Source organism: Macaca thibetana, chromosome 17 (assembly GCF_024542745.1).
Source record: "Macaca thibetana thibetana isolate TM-01 chromosome 17, ASM2454274v1, whole genome shotgun sequence".
Classification (NCBI taxonomy): Eukaryota; Metazoa; Chordata; class Mammalia; order Primates; family Cercopithecidae; genus Macaca; species Macaca thibetana.
The window spans coordinates 8,887,878-8,906,460 of NC_065594.1; the positions used below are offsets into that span (position 1 = coordinate 8,887,878).

General features: G+C 44.8%; 1 long non-coding RNA gene across 1 annotated transcript in view; it reads right to left on the reverse strand.

Moving 5' to 3' along the window:
• Positions 1-9,740: 9,740 nt before the first annotated feature.
• Positions 9,741-18,583, reverse strand: part of LOC126940785 (uncharacterized) — a 34,181-nt gene continuing 25,338 nt past the window's right edge. The window contains exons 2-6 of the long non-coding RNA XR_007720913.1: positions 17,982-18,195; positions 17,380-17,528; positions 17,055-17,260; positions 13,886-13,926; positions 9,741-11,927 (exon numbers count right to left, since the gene is read on the reverse strand). This is a non-coding gene — a long non-coding RNA (uncharacterized LOC126940785). The remainder of the gene's footprint in view (positions 11,928-13,885; positions 13,927-17,054; positions 17,261-17,379; positions 17,529-17,981; positions 18,196-18,583) is intronic.

Below are 18,583 nucleotides of genomic sequence, written 5' to 3' on the forward strand. Positions count from 1 at the left end.
GCTGTGTTGTGAAGACACTCCAAGACAACTGTGGAGGGGACCCACCCTGCCAGCCACATGAATGGCATCACCTGGAAGCAGATCTTCCAGCCCCAGTTGAGCCTTCAAGTGAGCACAGCCCTGACACATCTGACTGATCCTCATGAGAAATCTCAAGCTAGAGCTATCAGTCCACCTGTTTCCAAAGTCCTGGCCCACAGAAACTGTGACAGAAAAGAAATGCTTATTATTTATGCAAGTTACTAAATTTGGGGACAATTTGTTACAAAGCAATTAGATAATGAATACAGAAACACTCAGAAAAGTATCCAAAAAAAAAAAAACCATCAAATTTTACAATTCCAAAATAAATTCATTATAACTTGAATATAATCCCTTCTTTTAATGCTTAACCATACTTAAACTATGCCTTTGTATAATTTTAAAAAATAAAACTGGGATCATAATGTAAGTTCACTTTTATATACTGACATTTTCCCCACTTAGTGTGTAAATACATTGTAGATGACTTATCCATGTTATTAGAAAATTCTTCAGAAACATAAGTTTAATGGTTCTATAATATACTAAATGGATAGTCCACAATTGAGTCAAATCTTTGGACGTTTAAATTGTTTCCATATTTGTGCTATTATAAATATTACCACAAAAAAATACCTTTGAAAGAGAAAATACAGGAAACTGCTGGGAGCATAGGTTGGAAGCTCGTTTTGTGTAGGCATGTTCTAATTCTGCCCCTCCCTAGCTCTACAGCGTCGAGCAAGTTCCTTGGTATCTGTGCCTTGTTTTCCTCTCCTATAAAATAAGGAATGCAGTACCCTTCCTGGCATTTATTATTAATTTTTGTGGTAAAATTTACATAACATTTACCATTTTAACCCTTTTTAAGTGTACAATTTCGTGACATTAAGTACATTTTCATTGTTATATAACCATCACCACCATCCATATAAAAACTCTTTCATCATCCCAGACTGAAACTCTGTACCCATTAAATGGTAACTCCTCATTCTCTCCTCTACCCAGCCCTGGTAACCACTGTTTTACTTTCTGTCTTTATGAATATGACTACTTTGAGTATACTATTTGTCCTTTTTGATCTAGCTAATTTCACTTAGTATAATGTCATTTTTAAAGGGCTGAATAATATTCCATTATATATACCTTTTCCATATATTATAGAACTATGTATATATAAATTGCATATATTGTAAAAATTATATATAAAGGGAAATTATATGTATAAATATATATAAAATGTGATATATATACACTACTATATATATTTATGCCACATATATGTATTTATACCACTTGTGTGTGACCTTGACTATCTCCATTGCCTGCATCACCCTGGCTAACCAGGAGTCCTGAGTCTGTACACGTGACCAGTTCATTCCTACCACAACCAGCATTTGAGAAAGTCAGTGCACTAAGGCTATACCCAAGGAATCTCACAGAGTCTACATCACTCTCCTGCCACCCCATCAGAACTGGTGCTGGTACCTATCACTTCTCTGGATCCCTTGCAGGCATTCCCCAACACCAGCTTGGAGTGTGACAGCCCCACTGGGCAGCTAGACCCATAGGAGCAGCAACGTTCACAGTAGTCTGGCTCTCAGGGACTCCTACTTCTAGGACAAGGAGGAATGCACAACATCAAGGGAGCAACCTGTGGGACAAAAGAATTCAGAGAGCAAGGCTTCAGTCCCAGAACTTTCCGCTTGTGGAAAGTTTATTTTAGTAGAGGCACAGGTGCAGTGCGAGGCTCAGTGGGAAAAGTCTGTGATTTTATCTCAGCAGTCAGGCAGTGAGGTTGAATCAGTAATTTTTTAAAAATTGAAACAAAAGAAAAGCCCAGGTTCAGATGAATCCACAGCCAAATTCTACCAGACCTTTAGAATTGGTAACAATCCTACTGAAACTATTTCAAAAGATTGAGAAAGAGGAACTCCTCACTAACTCATTCTATGAAGCCAGCATTACCCCAAAACCAAAACAAGGGAAGGACATAACAACAAAGAAAACTATAGACCAACATCCCTGATGAACATAGATGCAAAATTCCTCAAAAAAATACCAGCAAACTGCATCCAATAGCACATCAAAAAGACAATACACCATCATCAAGTGGGTTCAGCCCAGAGATGCAAGATGGTTTAACACACATTAGTCAATAAATGAGATACATCACGCAAGCAGAATTAAAAACCAAAACCATATGATCATCTCAGTAGGTGCAGAAAAACCAGCATCACTTTATGATTAAAAACCCTCAACAAACTAGGCATAGAAAGAATATACCTCAAAATAATGAAAGCTGCATATGACAAACCTACAGCCAACATCATACTAAATGAGGAAAAGTTGAAAGCATTCCCCACAAGAACTGAAACAAGACAAGGATGCCCACTTTCACCACTTCTATTTGACATAGTACTGGAAGTTTTAGCCAGAGCAATTAGGCAAAAGAAATAAATAAAGGCATCCAGATTGGAAAAGAGAAAGTCAAACTATCCCTGTTTGCTTAATAATATGATCTTATATCTAGAAAACTCTAAGGACTCCTCCAAAAAATTCCTAGATTTAATAAGTGAATTTGATAAAGTCTCAGGTTACAAGATCAATGTACACAAAGCATAGCACTGCTATACACCAGCAACAATCAAGTTGAGAATCAAATCAAGAACTCAATCCCTTTTACAACAGCTGTAAAAAAAATGCCTGGAATATACGTAACCAAGGAGGTGAAATATCTCTACAAGGAGAACTATAAAATACTTCTGAAAGAAATCCTAAATGACACAAACAAATGGAAATATATCTCACAGTCATGGATTGGGAGAATCAATATTGTAAAGATGACCATACTGCCCAATGCAATCTACAGATTCAATGCAATTCCTATCAAAATTCCAATATCATTTTTCATGGAATTAGAAAAAATAATCCTAATAGCCAAAGTGATCCTAAGAAAAAGAACAAATCTGGAACCATCACATTACCTGGCTTCAAATTATACTACAAGGCTGTAGTTAACAGCATGGTATTGGCATAAAAATAGATACATAGACAAATGGAACAGAATAGGGAACTCAGAAATACAACCAAATACTTTGTTGAACTGATCTTCAACAAAGCATACAACAACATAAATCAGGAAAATACCCTATTCAATAAGTGGTGCTGAGAAAACTGGATGGCCACATGCAGAAGAATGAAACCAGATCTCTGTCTTTCACTTTATACAACAATCAACTCAAGCTGGATCAAAGACTTAAGTCTAAGACCTGAAACCATAAAAATTCTAGAAGAAAGCCTAAGAAAAACTTCTGGACACTGGCTATTTAAGGTTTTTCAAAAAACAGCCATGTAAACTCAAAGTACAGTATCGCTATTCCAGTAATCTTTGGTTCATTCCGAATGGGTCTCCAAAGAACTTTACAGATATTAATCAGATAATCTTCCCTGTTTCCTTAAGAGGTAGATGAGGGAGTCAACAGCCTAATCCCATAAAAAGAGAAAACCAAGGAAATGCCGGTCGCTGAGATGCAGCTGGAGGCAGAGCCAAGAACCTGACTCTTGACTCCTGGCAGATGGACAAGATGCATTCGGTGAGTTGAGCAACGGATCAGTAACTGTGATTGAGTAAGAGCTGTCTTTCCACCCTTCTTGATGCATGCACCCAGCCTCTCCCTCCGCGGACAGTTATTAAATAATGCCTCCCTCTCAGGGAGAGTCGGGGCTTGCTTTACTGCGGGATCTGGCTTAAAAGTTTCGCCCTGCCGACTGCCTCTGGGAGCCTCCAGTGACTCATTTCCTGCTCCTGGGCTTGTGCTGTAGCTCGCAGCGATGACCCCTGGGTCTCCACTCCTTTGCCATCACTGTTTCCTGGCCTCCCACAGGCTGCCAGGACTCCACCAAAACCCTCCTGGGTGCATTCCTCATCCCGGTTCCCACCCGCCCTGGGTAGGACTTGAAGTTGCCAGAGCAGTAGCAGTCAAGTCTGATTGCCAAGGACCGGGGCAATCACTCAGCATTGACAGTCTCACCAACATTCCGGCCTCCAAGCTTCGTTTCTGCTCATACCCTCACCTGGAATACTCTTCCCAGTCCTCCTCAGCTCCCCCAGTACCGTCATTCTCCAGCCTCTGCATCCAGATCCTCCCTCTCCTCCTCTGCCTCCTCCAGACCCTCTTTATTAGCGCTCAGGAACTTGACAATGTGCATAGCTTAACAGAGCCCTTTGCCCTCCTGGTAAAGGAAAACAGGCAACAAATTGTAAACATAGAATAAGACTATATAAAATACAGAGAAGTGCTACAAAGAAAACAAAACAGGCTCATTGACCAGGGAAGGAGTGGGAGTATTTATTTAGACCACACAGCCTTGGAGGAGGTGATGTTTGAGTTGAGACTTGAGTGAGGAGATGGAGCCAGCCTTGAAAAGGTCTGAGGAAAAGTGTATCTGATGGGAGGCAGAGGTTGTTCAAAGGCCCTGGGGTAGAAATAACTTGGCATTGGAGGAAAAGGAGAAAAATGTCATCTGATGGGGGAGGAGGTGGGTGAGGGGTGAGTGGGTCAGGGCGAGAGAGTTCATTCAGGACTGTGTGGGAGCTGATGGCAGGCAGGTTCCACCCCAATTGCTTTCTGTTGGTGGAGTGAGGATCAGACAAATGCCTTGTGTGCTGGGTCCTGTTACACTGCAGTAGTGAGGATGTCACTTGAGAGAGGCATTTGGTCCTTCCTTCTCCAGTCCCCAGTTAAGTTCTACTGGCTGGGCCTTCTGTCAAGTATTCTGTGGGCTGCACTGGGCTTTTTAGTTGGGAAGCCATTATTAATAGTTCCTGTTCAGAGCACTCTGCAAAAGAGTGGCAGATTGTGGAGGCAACGTGTAGCTTGAAGCTCTTCCAGACCTCCAGGACTACTGGTAGGAGACAATGGCAGAGCCCGTCATCATAACTTCTTTCCTCCTGGCTCCTTAGTTCTAGAAAACCAACCTTGCATTATTTTACACAAATTGGATGATCAAGACAAAGTCTCAGTGTCACTGAGTGATTGAAAACGCATTTGCAATGACAAGAGAGGTGAGAAAGTGGAGGAGTTCACAGGGTGGAGGTGATTCTTTCACAGTTCTGTTTCCAATTCTTTAGCCCTGGGCTTTGAGGGATCCGATAAAGGAGTGGAATAGTCCCATTTCCTTCCTCTTAATAATTAGAACAGCCTTAATGACGAATGCTTACTGAACACACACTGACAGCCAAACAGAATGTTCAGCAGTTTACCTGGGAAACTTGTTCAGTCTTCACAACTGCTCACTTTTCAGATGAAGCTCAGAGAGATTAAGGAATCTGGCCACTGTCATATCCTTGGCCAGTGGCAGGTCCAACATTCAAACCCAGTCTGAGTCTAGATTCTAAGGCCTGACCCACTGTGTGTCCTGCCTCTAAGTGGCTGTTCCTGTTCCTTATCTGTTCCTGGTTGCCAGCATCGGCTGAAGCACTTTGAGCTTCTTCCATGCCTGGAAACTGTTCTGAGGCTGAGCCTGTCAGTGGAGAGCTGCTGTCCCTTGAGGTGCTGACCCGCACTGTCAGAAGGAAAGCCAGAGTGGAAGGCAAATCCAGGACTGGCAGAGCCAGGAGAAGCCCTTTGTATATTCCCCTTGGGAAAAAACATGAGGAAATTGCATTTTTTAATAAATGAGTTTAGACAAGCCTCTTTTTTTACTCCATATCCGGGAATAGCCAACCTTCTCTAGAAGCTTCTTGACTGCAGAGGGGGAAATTTCCCAGATGTTTTTGGAAAGTTGGCTCTGTCTGTCATGTGCTGTGCTCCTCAAGGCTGAGCATTTGGTTTGCAGGCAGTGGGGACCAGCTAGGGACACCCTCACAGGTGCTTTTTCGCATGCAATGTCAGAGTTGAAGTGGTCAGCAAAATTGGCTTAAAATAAGAGCACAATGCTACAACAAGGGGCAACCTTGATGAAGGCAGTTTGCCCCTGGACAGTTCCATGGGTTGGCTATCCCTGTGAAAGTGTGCATCCCCCAGAGGCTGGCCCAGCATGGCAGGCCTGGGACCCTGATATGGGTCAGTGTAGTGGGTTGAATCACGGCCCCCAAGAAGATATGGCCAAATCCTAACCTGTGGAACCTGTGACTGTGACCTTATTTAGAAAAAGTGTCTTTACAGATGTAATTAAGTTAAGGATCTTGAGAGGAAATCATCCTGGATTTAGGGCGGGCCCTAAGTCCACTGACAGGTATCTTTATTAAGAGAAAAGTGGGAGAGCTTTGATGCACAGGGGAGAAGCCTGCATGAAGAAGGAAGCAGAGACTGGAGTGATGCAGCCACAAGCCAGTGAGCCTGGAGCCACCAGGAGCTGGCAGAAGCAAACAGGGATTATTCCCTAGAACCTTCAGAGGAAGTGTGGCCTCTCTGATACCTTGATTTCCAACTCTTGACTTCCAGAACTGTGAGAGAATGAATTTTTGTTGTTTTAAGTCACTCCATTTGTGGTCATTTGTTACAGTAGCCCCAGAAAACTAATAAAGAGAGCCCTGCTCTTGTCTCGGGCCTGTTTTACTATTTATACTTCCCCCACCCCAGAGTAACAAGTTATGCACTTACAATGAGAAACACACTGAGAAGGGGAGGCCAGCACCTGCTCAGGGCATTCTGCCTCTGTAGACAGTTGGAGGGCAGAAAATCAGATGCTGGTGCTGGTGGACATTCAGAATGTTCTCCTGGCCCAGGTCCTGGGAAGGAATCTCTCTCCTGACTCTGGGGACAGCCTTGCTGGGTGGCTTCTAGAGGTTTAACCAGCACCCCAGCTCCCTGTGTGTGGGGAGAAGGGGAGGTGAACCTGGCTTCCCTGACTTCCTCTCTTCTGTCCAAGCCTTTGGCCTACAGAGCGAGCCATCCTGTGGATTCTCACTGCCCTTCTCTAAATAGGGCATGGCTAGAACCCCACATACTCTATTATCACCACAGGCCACATTTCATGTTTCCTCCTTTAGCCAGCTTGAGTTTTGGATGTTTCCAATGTCTTTGGTGACATGTTTACCAATAACTCTTCTTAGTTAATTCTCACAGATGGCTAATCCTTTATCAGTAAATTTTTCTAGTTTCACTCTAAGAACCCAAGTCCTTGAGAAGCAAGGGAGGCACCCCATGGCCAAGACTCACACTTTTTGGCAAGAGGGCTGGTGGTGCTCAGAGAAGTCCACAGCCATGGGGAGAGTTGGGCCCCTGACATGAGCTGCAGAGCCATAAACAAGATGCAAAGGAATGGCCTTTAGTTGGTGCTTATTATCAGGAAGATTCATCCTTACTACTCTTTTTTCTCTGTGTGTGTAAGTGAGTATGTGTGTGTGGTATGTGTATTGAGGTGTGGGTCAGACACTAGCCACCACAGTGTTTGGCTTTTTCCAACTGTAAATATAAGGAAGAGACTTTGAAGGTCTTATTGTTTTTTCCTTTCCATTCTAAAATCCTAAGATCCTATGGAACATGTCCCAGGAGAATTTCAAACAAAAAATAAGGAGTTCACAAACACTTTCAACTGTTCAAGCTTATGCGGGAACTCTAAACCCACAGGAAGAAGAAACTTTTCGACGACTCCTCATTGATTCACTGTTATAACACTCGACCCTCTCAGCAGAATGTGCTGCTGTGAGGGACTCGCACTGGGTAACATCATAAGCTCTTTTGGTTTGTTCTTACAACATTTGTCCTTGAGCAACCTTGCAGGTGGCAAGACTGCTGCCCACAGAGGGGATGCCTGCGGATGCATTAGTGTTTCACCGCCAGCCCTGGGTGACAGTCGCCAGGCTTCATCTTCTGAAGAACAGCGTTCCTTTATTTGTCTGGTTCTCCCTTTGACTCCTGACTGCACCCTTTTCCTGCTGATTTCCTTGCACACAACGAGGATTTCCTTGCAATAAAGGGAAAAATAGACAAGTATGTGAAATGCAGAAAACTATATGATGAGCAGCTCAACAGCAGATGCATTCAGCTCCATTTCTTCCATTCCTGGATTCACCTGTGGCCCCAGCAGCCCCATCTCTGACTCTCAAAATATCAAATGGACACTCTCACCTGAAGACATGGTGGCCCAATGTGCTGGCCCTCTGTAGGAGGGTTTTGATCTCATTTTTGCTCTGTTCCTTCTTTGCTTTGTCTCCTCTGTTTTTGTGGACTTGGTTTGTGGAGTGGGGAGGGTGGTGTGAAGAGGTGCACGGTCCCAGGAATTGTCCTCTCTGCAAAGCTAATGAGACCTGCTTGGGCCTTGTCTGTACCTAGCTCTATCTAGCTGAAAGACCAGCCCAGGCACAGACCCCACTGGGTGGTGTACAGGAGTTCATGTGTAACTCTTGTTTCTGAGACTCACTAGGCAAAGGCCAGAGATAGAGCCTCAGAACACTGTGGACCCACTCCCGTCTGGTTTTCCCACATTCCCTCCTATTCTCCTCTCACATGCCCTCTCTGTCCCGGCACTGTGTGCCGGCCCTTGGGGATAGACTGGTGAGCAAACCTAACACGGATCGTGTCCTCTATTCACTCAGGGATTGGTTTTCCTTTTGTAATGCTGGGGAAATGCCCAAGCAGGGAACAGGTTTGTCTCCTCCCTTCGCTGAATGTGTGGATACTGGAGCTCAAGTCCTGCCCCGGCTCCACCTCCGTCTGCAATGAGCAGAGAACTCCATCACCTCCAGACAGGCCCTGGCCCCAGACCCAGCCTTGTTCTGAAGGTGTCTAGCACCCTCTGTTGGTGACCCAGACCAAATACCCTGGGCCTTGGCTTGGGACACGGGCTGCCCCAGGGAACCTTATCAGCTCAACGGAACCCTGTGTGTTGTGCGTCTGTCCAACCACATACTCCTACATGCCAGACTGTTCTAGGGGGTGAGGATATACAAATGTGCAGGGTAAGTGTTTAGTCTCCTTACATGTTTCAACTCCCGTCTTTTGAAGGAGGATCCCAATGCTGGAAGATGGACCAGGAACAGGGCTCATTCTAGTACTAGGCTTTCAAAACACTAGGCTTTGAATAATCCCTTTCAAAGCACTAGGCTGAGAGGTCTAAGCATCAAGAGGCCCCTCTATGGCTGTCCTCTGTTCCCTAGAGTTCCTGACCTCAGAGGACAGATCTGGCCCCACCCCTGTGCCACCTGCAGAATCATGGGCTCAATTCCTCTGGGGAGACTGAAACTCCTGTTCCCCCCATGCCTACCTTCACCCTCATCCTGTAACTCCTCCCTTCTTCTCCCTAAATGGGAACTCACTGGCAGTGGGCATGACTGGGCAAGGGTGAGTCCCTATCAGAATCCTCTGTCTTCTTCCTTCCAGCCAAGCTGTCATTGCTGGGCCCTTTATATACCTGATGCTCCTGCTGGTCCCCTGACCAGCTCCCCTGCCATTTAAAGGCCAACGCACACACCTTGATGTTCAGCAACGACTGTGGGAAACTCATGCTCCCTTTCTTGCTCCAACAAGATCATAAAAATACAGTTGTGTGCAAGAGGCTGGCCCTCCAGATCCCTGCATGTGCCACCACATCCTTCAAATGAATCAGCTCTTTCAGAGGGACCAGCCCTGAGAGGGCAGAATGCTCATGAGCAGAAAGACAGAATGCAAGCTTTTCATTTGTTTGTTTTCCCTTTCTGGGATTTATGTAGTTTAACATTTTTCTTTTAACTTTTGTTTCAATAGAACAACTTTATTGACTTATAATCTATGTGCCATCCAATTTACCTATTTAACAGGTACAATTCAATGGTTTTTAGCATATTCACAGAGTCATGCAGCCATCACCACAATCAATTTTAGAACATTTTTCTCACCCCATAAAGAAATCTCATACCCATTAGAAATCCTTTCCCATTTCCCCCAGGAACCCCCAGCCCCTGGCAACTACTAATCCACTTTCTCCCTCTATGGATTTGCTTATTCTGGACATTTCAAATAAATGAGATCACACAACATGTGGCCTTTTGTGTCTGGCTTCACTCACAAAACAAGCTTTTGCTCCATATTTTATTTGCATTTTAATCAGAGTGACCATATAATTTGTCATCCAAACTGGGACACTTTTAGAGGGAAAGGGATGCTTTTCATATTTGTGCTGTGACAAGCAGCATAAACTGGGGTTGCACGGATGAGAACGTCCTTCCTTCTACTGAAATGGTAAATAATCCACACCTCCCACCCACTCTGCAGCTACCTGCCTTCCCCTCCCTAAGTCAAAATCAGCAAATCTCAGTAACCTCAGGTCTTGCCAATAACGGAAGTTAATGTACTTCCAGAGTTGCTAATGCTCTGTTTACAGCTGAAGCATGCTTCTAATTTATGGGAGAAAGAAGACTAATTTCCCCCAAAGAGACAAGAACTGGCAGTTTTATTTTTCATTTTGGAAGCATGAAATTTGACTGCACGGGGTGCAAACTGTGAAAGAAAGCAGATGCAGAAAACAAAGCTGTTATGACAAATGTGGGAAGGATGTCTTGAACTATGGGCCATCAGAATGAGACTCTGGGAGGCTTAATTGGGTAGGTCACGCGTCGCAGTTCTGAAAAGGGCAATGTAATTATTTATTGTTGTGCTGTTCAATGCACCTGGCTCAATGTCACCTCTCACTGCGATGGTCTCTCCCATGCTCTTTTTGATACTCTGAAAATTGCTTCAGTGTTTGTAAGTAAATGCAAAATTTATTATTTTTTAATTATAGGTATCTGTTGGGTGCAGATAGAAGTTAAGGCTGCTTGACAACACCCTCCCTCACCGCCGGCAAATGAGCATGAGAAGCAATTCAGCAGCAGACATTTTTAACTATTGATTCCCTCCTGGCTGCAGCAAGGCTTGATCAAATAAGGAAATCTCTCTATCACCACACATAGTATTGAGGGCCCACCACATGCAAGCTACTACTCTAAACACCCTGTAAGAATTGCAAACGGAATATATTTCGGCTGCCTTGGAATGGCACCGTGCAAAAGGAAAAATTATATATAGTAACGAAGAAATCATCTTTCCCTAATCTGTCTCTGATCAGACCTCTGCATCAGTCGTGAGCCTAAATTCTCTAAGAAATCCACTGATTTTTCAATGAATTTTTTGTGTTCTGAATTCACTAAGAAAGCCAATTTGGACCACCTATCCCAGTGTGCTCAGAGATTGCCCCATGTGGAAGGTGGTTGGGTTCTTGCTGTTTAGGGATAGGCTCTGTCCTGGGAGCTGGATGTTGGGTCTTGACATCTCCAGGCCAAGGAGGCTCCCTTGTGACCATCCTGTTCTGGACCCCAGATGCAAATGTGCTCTGCTGGCATCCCAAGCAGCCTTTGTTTGTGTGTGTTTTGTGTCTCAGCTCATCCATCTGGCTCCCCTTCTGCCACCTTTTCTTCTATTTACGCCCACCATTCTCGATTTGTCTTCCAGCTCTTTCTGAACCAATTATGCTATAGACAGATTTAGTCAATTTCCAGGCCAGATGCTCAAATACATCCTCTTCTGCATTAAAGATCATCAACGTAGGCTCCCAGCCAGCCACAGGATTTACAGACCCTTGGAATTCCAGGAGAAATCCTCAGAAACTTTTCTGATTCGGGTACTATTCCCAAATTCATTCACTCGGGGGGAAAAAGGCCACTGATTTACCAACAGCGTGGAAAACATCTTACGCGCGGGTCCGCGGACCCAGTCTCTCCCATAGTCAAAAGATCTGGCCTAGACTAACTGGTGCAGGTATGTCCTGATATGATATTCTGCACAAGCTCCGCCACACACCACTTCTAGGAATGGTGAGCCATGTTGGAGAAGCCTCTCAGCAGTTGGGCAGACCCACGCCTCTAGCCTAGAAAACTGGGTTTTTCTCATCAGCGCTATTTTCCACACTTTCTTGCTGGTTCAAATTGTTGATGAAAAAGCCAAACTCTGTAAAACAATTTGAAGAGAATTATTCTGAGCCAAATGTGAGGACCATGACCCATGACACAGCTCCAGGAGGTCCTAAGAACATGTGCCCAGGGTGGTTGGGTTCCAGCTTGATTTCCTACACTTTAGGGAAAGAGAGGTTACAGGCAGACATCAATCAATACATGTAACATGTACATTGGTTCCGTCTGGAAAGACAGGACAACTTGGAGCATGGGCTTGTAAGTCATAGGTAGATTCAAAGATTTCCTGATTGGCAATTGGTCGAGAGAATTAAGTTATTATCTAAAGACCTGGAATCAATAGAAAGGAGTGTCTGGGTTAAGATAAAGGGTTGTGGAGACCAAAGTTCTTATTCTGTAAAGTCCTATAGGTAGCTGCCCTTAGAGGCAATAGATGGCAAATGTTTCCTACTCAGACTTTTCAAAGGTGCTAGACTCTCAGCTAATCTCTCCAGCATCAGAAAAAGACCTGGAAAAGGAAGAATGTAAATTTCCCCAAGAGACAGCTTCGCACTGCTCTTTCAAAATATGTCAAAGAAATATATTGAGAGGGAAAATACTTTGATTTCTTTCAGGGCCTGCTATCTGTCATGTGATGTTATGCTAGAGTCGGGTTGGAATTTGGTATCTTATTGCTACCAAGAGTCTGTTTTGTTAATCTTAAGATCTCTGTTTTAATTTAATGCTGGTCAGTTGTTCCTGAATTCCAAAGGCAGGAGAGTATAATGAAGCGTATCTAACCACTGCCCCCCTTCCTATCATGGCCCCAAACTAGTTTTTCAGGTTTACTGTGGAATCCCCTTGGCTGAGAGGTGAGGTCCATTAAGTCAGTTGCCGGGCGGAGGGGGGAGGGGGCGGAAGGGTTAAATTTTATTTTTGGTTTACAGGGTGCTATTTGTGCAGAGTCCTCCGTATTTTCAAGGTATGTAGCATGTTTAAGACCATTATCTCTTGCCTCACCTTCAAGGTCCAGGAAAGGCAGCAGCACCAATGAAACAGGTATTTTAAGGAGGAAAAGCTCCTCCGTTCACCCCACCAGGGAAAGAAACTAGCCCCTCAGCTGGGACTCAGTGGATCCTTACAGAGCAGGTATTCTCGCCACCGGGGCAAAAATCCAAGGGCTCCGGGGTTCCTGGCTCATGGGAAAGTCGCCCATCACTTCCAGAGCCACAGGCAGATACCTCTTTACCATTCATGCTCTCCCAAAGGCATCCCTGGCTTCCTGCTGAGAAGTAAGTCTCAAAATTCAGTGTGCAAAAGGGCTCTCTAGGCTGGGTGCAGTGGCTCATGTCTGTAATCCCAGCACTTTGGGAGGTCAAGGCGGGTGGATCACCTAAGGGCAGGAGTTCGAGGCCAGCCTGGCCAACATGGCAAAACCCTGTCTCTACTAAAAATACAAAAAGTTAGCCAGGCATTGTGGTGGGCGCCTTTAATCCCAGCTACTTGGGAGGCTGAGGCAGGAGAATTGCTTGAACCTGGGAGGGGGAAGTTGCAGTGAGCTGAGATTGCGCTGTTGTACTCCAGCCTGGGCAACAGAGCGAGACTCTGTCTCCAAAAAAAAAAAAAAAAAAAGGGTGGCAGGGGAGCTCGCTAATCCACTTCCAGGGGTCTTAATTCAATGAGACCCATAAAGCCACATCTTAAACAAGCACCCAGGTGATGTCGATACAGGGCATCACCAACCGCAAAATACTAGCCACCTGGTGGCATGGCTGCCCTTTATCTCCAGGCTTCTTGGCTCCAAAGACAAATGCTCTTGATGCTACCCCATAGGTTGCATGCAGACTGCTCCACCTGGTTCCCAGGTATGAAGAGTCCAACGAAAGTCCAGGGGATACAGCAGAGGGAGGAGCCGTAGAACCTGGAGGCCAGACGGAGCACTCTGTATACAGCCTGTGGGCAGCGTGAAGAGCCCCTGGTCAAACCTGAAGACAGAGAGGACAAAACCAGTCTCACCTTGACCGAAGTCACCCCAGAGGAGCCATTGGTTTGAAGGCCTGAGGAAGAGAAGGATCCAATGTCACCAACAATTGTCCTACCACCATAGGTTAACCCTGAAGGTCAAGCCTTCCAAAACTCCCTCTGCTTTACTGATGATCAACATTACATTAACTATGTTAAATACGACATGTAGTACATGATGAGTGTGGAGTCAAAAGGAAGCCAGGCTAAACTTGTTCATAAAAAGTGCAATTTCCTCCTCTTTTTCCCCAAGGGGAATATAGAAAGATTTTGGCCTGACTCTGCCAATCCTGGATTTGCCTTCTGCTTGGGCTTTCCTCTGACAGTGCATGTCTGCACCTCAAGGGACATAATATACATTTGATATTGCTTAATAAACTTTTATTCTGTGCCACAAGGTGGGGACCCTCCTTGTGGGAGGCAACAGCATGTATGAAGACCCTGGATAAGACAGTGCTCTGATCACTCGCTCCTGAAAGTCTGTAGGGCTCACAGACTAGCAGCATCACCTAGAGCATGTTAGAAACACAGGTTCTCAGCCCTCACCTCCCAAATCAGAATATGCATTTAACGAGATGTCCAGGTGACTTGTATGCGCATGAAAAATCGAGAGGCTCTGCTTTGTTTCTCACAAACCACTGCGAGCTCGGATTCACGGAGGCACAAAAGGGTTACATAACTTTGGTTCTTAAAGTAGTATACTTCTGGATTTTGTCTTTACGGTAGATGTACCTCAGCCCATGCCTTTTCTTTTTCTTGTAAATACAGGTGTACAGATTTCTATTAATAAATGAATTCCAAATTGATTTCTGAAGCCAGAGCTGACTGTGCACTGCTGCACTCTGGTGGGGAAGACCTGGAATTGCAGGTAAATGCTGGCTCCCATACAATTCAGAAGGAATTCCTGTTAGCCAAGGCTCCTGGACTCCTCAAGGGAATCTTTAAAATTAGTAAGCACACTTTTTACACCTCACATGTCTCATATCTAACCTGTGTCTGGGTTAATTAAATGGATTTAAGACCTCAGGTACCTGACCGATCAGTGTTAACTTTGTTCTGAAGAAACAGTCACAGTCAATGTTTCTTACTGCAGTCTTTGGGCACAAGCGTTTGGCTCTCTCTGGTACCTGCCACCTGTGAGGGTACACATGTCTCTGGTACATTAGCTCCTGCTACTGAGGGTCCTCAGCTCCATAGCAAGAGCCACTTGAGAATGACACCTGCATTTTTAGGCTTTGACTATGGGAGGATGCAAAAGAAGAAAAATGGTTCTGCCCCACTGCCTGGGCTTGGCTGAAGTGAAGATGACTGTTTAGGCAGCTCGAGGGGAATCCTCTGGGACTCTTTCCCAGGATAATTTTCAATACCCACCCCGGGGCCCCCTGGCCACCTCCCCGACCTGCCCAGCCAGAAGCAACCTCTCTTATTCCTGAGTGCTTAAAGCTCTTTGTCCTCAGCTCCTTGCACCCAGAGTTACCGGATTTACCAGGAGTAATGTGAGAAGACAGTAACCGTTCCTGCTTGCTGTCCTCTGCTGGGCAGAAAGCCCATGGGGAGCAGGGATCATCTTTCGTCACTCGGGGCAGGAGTCAATGATGTACATAATCCTAGAGACAGATTTTATAAATGGCCAAGTCTATCCCCTTATTAAACTGCAGCCACCAGCATGCCCAGCCATAGAACTGTAAGGCCTGCATTCGCTGACACCATGGATGTGGGCCTCCTCTGTGGGGACAGCCAGCCCTGTACAGTGCTCTAAATATCTGTGGATCTCCTGCCAAAGTGCTCAAGGCTGATAGGGGGTGAGTGCCCAGGATGGAGCCACCGGCTGAAATGTGACAAGATGAGAGTCTTCCAGACTTGTGGCCCAACATTTCATCCAGAATAAAGCGTATCTGAGATTTTACTGTCTCCCTGAAGAACAATCACATTAAGTGTGATTGATTGGTTGAAGTGTGAGCTATAAGCTGGCATGGGGCAGGCCTCATATCAGCTTCGGAGCTGGAGCTATTGGGCCTCAACCATCGGTCCACACTAATGCTGTTCTCCTGGCCTTTCCAGCTGTCCTATCAAAGAGTGAGGAACCCCGTAGACTTCCCTGTTCTGGGTTCTAGATTTTAAACACCTTCCTGTGGCTTTAAGGAATGTCCTTCAGTCTGAATACAATCTTGCTTAGTCTGGGTTTCTTTTGACTGTAAGCACTCTTGGAATAGTGTAAGTCATTGTCAGGAAGCAATAGGGAAGAAAGAGGCTTATCAACAAAACCATCAGTGTCAGGTGTAGAAACTGCTGCTGTGGAAAGTGAGCCTGGAAGACCTGTCTTGAGTCCTAACTCTCTGTCTTTTTCTAGTGGGAGTCCCTGGACAAATCTTTTTTTTTTTTTTTTAATTTATTTATTATTATTATACTTTAAGTTGTAGGGTACATGTGCATAACGTGCAGGTTTGTTACATGTGTATACTTGTGCCACGTTGGTGTGCTGCACCCATCAACTCGTCATTTACATCAGGTATAACTCCCAATGCAATCCCTACCCCCTCCCCCCTCCCCATGATAGGCCCCGGTGTGTGATGTTCCCCTTCCTGAGTCCAAGTGATCTCATTGTTCAGTTCCCACCTATGAGTGAGAACATGCGGTGTTTGGTTTTCTGTTCTTGTGATAGTTTGCTAAGAATGATGGTTTCCAGCTGCATCCATGTCCCTACAAAGGACACAAACTCATCCTTTTTGATGGCTGCATAGTATTCCATGGTGTATATGTGCCACATTTTCTTAATCCAATCTGTCACTGATGGACATTTGGGTTGATTCCAAGTCTTTGCTATTGTGAATAGTGCTGCAATAAACATACGTGTGCATGTGTCTTTATAGCAGCATAATTTATAATCCTTTGGGTACATACCCAGTAATGGGATGGCTGGGTCGTATGGTACATCTAGTTCTAGATCCTTGAGGAATCGCCATACTGTTTTCCGTAATGGTTGAACTAGTTTACAATCCAACCAACAGTGTAAAAGTGTTCCTATTTCTCCACATCCTCTCCAGCACCTGTTGTTTCCTGACTTTTTAATGATCGCCATTCTAACTGGTGTGAGATGGTATCTCATTGTGGTTTGGATTTATTCTAGTAAGCCATTCATCTAATCTGTTTTCAAGGTTTTTACCTTCTTTGCGATAGGTTCAAACATTCTCCTTTAGCTCAGAGAAGTTTGTTATTACCGATCTTCTGAAGCCTTCTTCTCTCAACTCATGAAAGTCATTCTCTGTCCAGCTTTGTTCCATTGCTGGCAAGGAGCTGCATTCCTTTGGAGGAGAATTGGCCGAGATTATGCCACTGCACTCCAGCCTGGGTGACAGAGTGAGACTCCGGCTCGAAAAAAAAAAAAGAAAAAATAATAATCTGTCCTATGAGCACAGTAATTCACATCCTTCCTCAACACTCCAAAATATCAGTAATATAAATACTATAAAAGTGTATTTCTCACTCACACAGACAAAGGCACGCCAGGGCTAGCATGGCAGCAATATGATGATCAGGGAACTGGTCTTCTGTCTTGTTGCTCTTCTGTTGTTAACATAAGACTTTTACTTCATGGTCCAAGACGACTTCTTGGGCTCCAGTCATCAAAATCACATTTCTGCCAGCAAGAAGGAATAAGGCAGGAGAATGAGCACACTGTTCCTTTAAGGATGCCTTTCTGGAAGTCATATATGACACTCCTTATATTTCATTGGTTAAAATTTAGTCAGATGACCACCTGAGCTCAAGGGAGATACAGTGGTCAGTTAAAAATCACATGTTCTAATACTAAAGAAGAAGGGTAAGTGAATGAATGGTAGGGGACAACTGGTAGCCTTCGCCACAACTCCCAAATCTATACCTCCAGGCCAGACTCCTCTATAGCTTCCACCACTTTGGTATTAAAAGGCATTTTAAACCCAAATGTCTAAGGCTGAGCTCATGATCTCTCCAAAACCAGCTCCATTTCTGATGTTCCCTTTCTCAGCGAAGGACACCACTGTCTAGCTGTGCAAGCCAGAAACTCAGGAGCCATCCTTGATTCTTAAGACAGAAAGCATTATTTGCTCACAATTCATCCTTGCATGGCTTCCCTGGGGTGGAGTTTAATTCCCTCTGTTACTGTCTTTGGGCTTTGCCATTTGGTGTCCTGTGGCTGATGTATACACAAAGACACTTTTTAGGCTTTGTCTTGCCGGTGACTTGGAATGGGCTGTGTGCTTTGGTGTGGCCTCTTGCCCTTCTTCTATCAACCATGGAGAGCTTGCCCTGTGTTGCTGCAGGTCCTAGAACAAGAGACACAAAGGGATGCCCTGAACCTCACCTGCGACCTGAAGCAGAAATGCCCCAGTCAACCTGCAGAACTATTAACAAGAGAAATAAATGATTATTGTAAGCCACTGAGAATTTGGAGTTGCTATTCAGCATTATAGGGGAGACCTAAGTAATACAATTATCTGACTCTCCACCTCTGTTCCTTCATTAAACCCTATCTGTGGATCTCAATAACATCTTAAAATCCCGTTCTTCACTTCATCTCCAGTGCCACCACCATCTGAGCCAAGCTACTGCCACTTTTTGTCTGGGCCACTGCAATGACCTCCTGCCTGTTCTCACAGCCTTTGCTCTGGCCGCGTGGCACTTAGCTCTCCACCCAGCAGCAAGGGTGACCTT